We start from the raw sequence: 3,974 nt of genomic DNA on the forward strand, positions 1-3,974 counted from the left end.
CTCCTTGGGTTTCCGAGGCAGTATCACTACGGAAGTAGGATTGCCCAACCTTCCTTCTGAGAAGTGGCTGGTGGGTTTGAACCACCAGCCTTCTGGTTAGCGGTCAAGTGCTTTAGCCACTATGCTACCAGAGCAAACACATAGTCAACTAATTATCCAAATTCTGTTTACAAAGAATAATGTCAGCTGCTTGTGGACAGCAGAATTGACTGGCTTTGCTTTTCTTTGCCCATAACTAGAAAAGTTTATGAATATTAATCCATAAATAGAGGTGTGTTCTTAATTCCAAATGTGCCATTGGTGGTTTCAGATTATTGTCGCCCATAATCCTTTGCTGTATATCTACCAGTTGTAGAAGCCTTTTAGTTCTCCACCTTTGCAAATGAACAGAGAGGCTGGTAGAAGGATCCAGAAATTTAGAACAAAAATTCTTAAAACTTATTACTTAAACCAGAGGATCTCCCCAACTCCCAATGCCTATGTTGGTCTCTTTTCTAATATCCCTTCATCTGGTTTTCATATAGCACAGCAGAAAAATAGGTCAAATATTTATGCCAAATATATTTCTCTTTACTGCAGTGAAATTAGATTTGTCTTTACTGCATGATTTTGTCTGATTTATGTATCTTGTTAGAATGTGATTCCTTAATGACAAAACCTTTGTTTTCTTCTTACTCTTGTAATTCTAAATATCTAACATAGTAACATGTTTGGATGAAATATTTGCTAAAGAATATTTAAAATGAAGATAAATTAACAGATTAAAGAAGAAATGTAATGATATATGCCATGGCAAGATACAGACTTAATTCTGTGATAAACTTTTAAAAACTGTATTTTCAAAAAAGCTCAGTTCACTTCACAAATGTTATAATAGTCATTACGTTGCAAAATGATTAATTTTTGTTGATTGTAAGCTTGTTTTTTTTATGCCCTCTCTTTAGAGCACATAGATTTCTGGTATTGGGTTATAGTAATAATGTCCCCAAGTAACTGAAAAGTGAACCATTTTATTCTAAACAACAAGTTTATTTTGCTTGATGTGGGAATAGGAAAAACATGGAAAAGAATGATTAACTTCAACTTTTTTCTTCCCTTTGGCATCCATATAACCTATGTTGTTACTACTACGACAGGTGACAAACTGATGAAAATGTTTACTTCCCTGAGTGGGAAGGTTGGCTATTGATCAACGAATAGATGAGTTGATAAGTAATGTCTTTGACTATATAGAGAATGAAGAAAGAGCAAGTTTTTAAGGGCAGAGAAAAGTCCCATTCAGTTTGGGACAGAATAAGCTTGCAGAACCTATGGACCTTTCACACGGAAATGTTCAGTGCACAGTCGTAAAAACGCCTGTTCAAAATCCAGATGTTGAAGACATAAAGACGAATATTACAGTCTCTGGTCTAAAACTCTCTTAAGGAGTTCTTCCACTTTGTGTAATTGTTTATCTTCTATATTGGCAATTTTATTAAAATATTTCCACATACAAGTAAATTATAGTAACTCTTTGTGTAGCTATAGACACTGTTTTTGTTACTTCGTGCTGCTCTAACAGAAATACCACAGGTGGAATGGCTTTAACAAACAGGAGTTTATTCTTTTACAGTTCTGGAGGCTAGAAGTTTAAATTCAAAGTGCCACTATCTAGGGACTGGGTGAAAGCCCCTCAGCCTTGGACTTCAGCTCTGCCTCCTGCTCCCAGCCCAGTGAAGCTGGAGGCTTTTCTTCACTCAGACAGCTGCTGGCTGCTGAGGCTGACAAACTAAGGTCAACAAGTAAAAAGGCACAGTCCTGATATTACCAAACCACATGGCAGGTCATTGATTCAAGTTCCATTAACAGTCCCAAGATTGGCAAATGATATGGCAGACTGCTGAATAATGACTTGGCTGCATTCAGGATCCAAGAGTGCCAAAACTCTGTAGACCATTCCCAAAGTTTCTCCTTATTTACAGGATGCAGGCCACATCTCTAAAGCAGCTACTCAGCTGCTCCAGTAGATTCTATCATGGAACTGACTGCCAGCTTCACCATGGGGGAATAACTACATCTAGCTGCCCAGCCACTCAAACAGACCCAGCCAAGTTGACACACAACCTTAACTATCACAGACACTGACAATGGTGAGAAATGAGCTGACATAGAAAGATAAATACCTATAAATTGTTATCTACCTTGGGCTATTTAATCTAAAAAATCTTGTGTCCAAGAGGTTTGAGGAAAAAAGTACAGCACAGCTCTAATGCCTAAGGCACTTGACTGCTAACCAGAAGGCTGGTGGTTCAAACCCATCAGCCACTCCTCGGAAGGAAGGTTGGGCAATCTACTTCCGTAGTGATACTGCTTCGGAAACCCAGGGAGGGGTCTCTATAAGTCAGGGCTGACTCAACGGCGCACAACAACAACATTTAAGGAAATCAGAAGTACTTTAACACTAGTATCTCATTGGAAATTGAGTGACAACTCAATTTGTTACAACTCAATTTGTGTTGTTGGCTGCTGTCAAGTTGGCCATGACTCATGGCAACTTCATGCACAGCCAAACAAAATGGTGCTGATCCTGCACCATCCCTGTGATTGACTGCAGATCAGACTCTTGTGAGCCGTGGGGTTTTTCATTGGCTGATTTCAGAAGCAAATACCAGGCCTTTCTTCTTAGAATTGTATGGTAGATACCAATAAATAGAAGAGACTTCTTAAATGAATTGGAATATGACTTAGACATTTAAAAATAGATAGAATTGAGAAGACAAAGAGGAAATTGAGCATCTGTGGCTACCTGTGGCAGATGTTGAGGGCTAAGAATTAGAAAAAGTTCTCCTCAATGAGAAAACCCTATAAATGTCTTTAGAATCTATGCAAGAATTTTAGATTTGAGTGCTTAAGACATTTGAATGCTAAGCAGAAGGCTGGTGGTTCAAACTCACCAGCCACTCCTTGGAAAGAAGATTGGTCAATCTACTTCCATAGAGATACCACCTCAGAAACCCAAGGAGGGGCTGCTATGAGTCAAATTTACTTGATGGCAGTGAGTTGTTTTTTTTTGTTTTTTGGTGGGGGTGGTGCTAGATTAAAAGGAGTGACTTGAGTTTTTGTGGCTGGTTGCTACAATGAGAGGAAAGCTTAAAGGAAGGACCAAAGTGCAAAACACATGAGAAGGAAGAGTCTATGTCTGTTGCAATAATAATGAAGACAATGGTGGTAACAAAGTTGTGAAAGGAAATGCAAGGTCAGTGTGAATGGAAATGAAGGAAAGATATGATTTAATTGGAGGGAATAACAATTCCAAATGCTATGATTTAAAAACTGAAGTAAATGAGCAATAATCCAGGGAACAAACTAATAAAGAAATTGTAGAGAAATATTTTAGGATGAACTACAGAAAAAGTATGAATAAACACTTGTTCCATTAAAGGAAAATAGTATTAAAAAAAATAGAAATTCTCTTCTCTAGTGTGGTAGGGAATGAAGCTGCCTTTAAAGAATGTACTTCCATTGACTGAAGGATAAAAATTGATGATCAGTTTTAACTTGGAAAAAAACATAATTTTGCAGGCTACAGGCTATGCTTTGGATGTTGGTGATCGTACAGAGCATGTGACCAAGATGATGAGATGTAGAGGTAGTCATCTTCATTTAAGGGCTAACTGACATTATAAATACATGAGCTTTCCCAAGAAAAAGCAGCAGAGGATGTGTACATGGTTATGAGATGTCAGTCAGAAGAGGAGCAGGTGATCAGAGAGGCAGGAGAAGAACCTGGAGAGGAGTGCAGCCAGAAACAATATGCATAAAGACTTGCTTTTTAAAAAATGCTTTAGGTTCCGACAAGATGGCGGACTAGGCGTAAGGACTGCAGAGACGCTCTTTAACAAAGAAAAGGGAAAACAATTAACACAGACACAGAAGATAATCTTGGACCCCTGAGCCTTGAAGGGAAGGATACAAAAGTGGACTAAACCCCAACT

This window comes from Orycteropus afer, unplaced genomic scaffold (genome assembly GCF_000298275.1).
Source record: "Orycteropus afer afer isolate SDZICR_OR568_19922 unplaced genomic scaffold, OryAfe1.0 scaffold00001, whole genome shotgun sequence".
Taxonomy (NCBI): Eukaryota; Metazoa; Chordata; class Mammalia; order Tubulidentata; family Orycteropodidae; genus Orycteropus; species Orycteropus afer.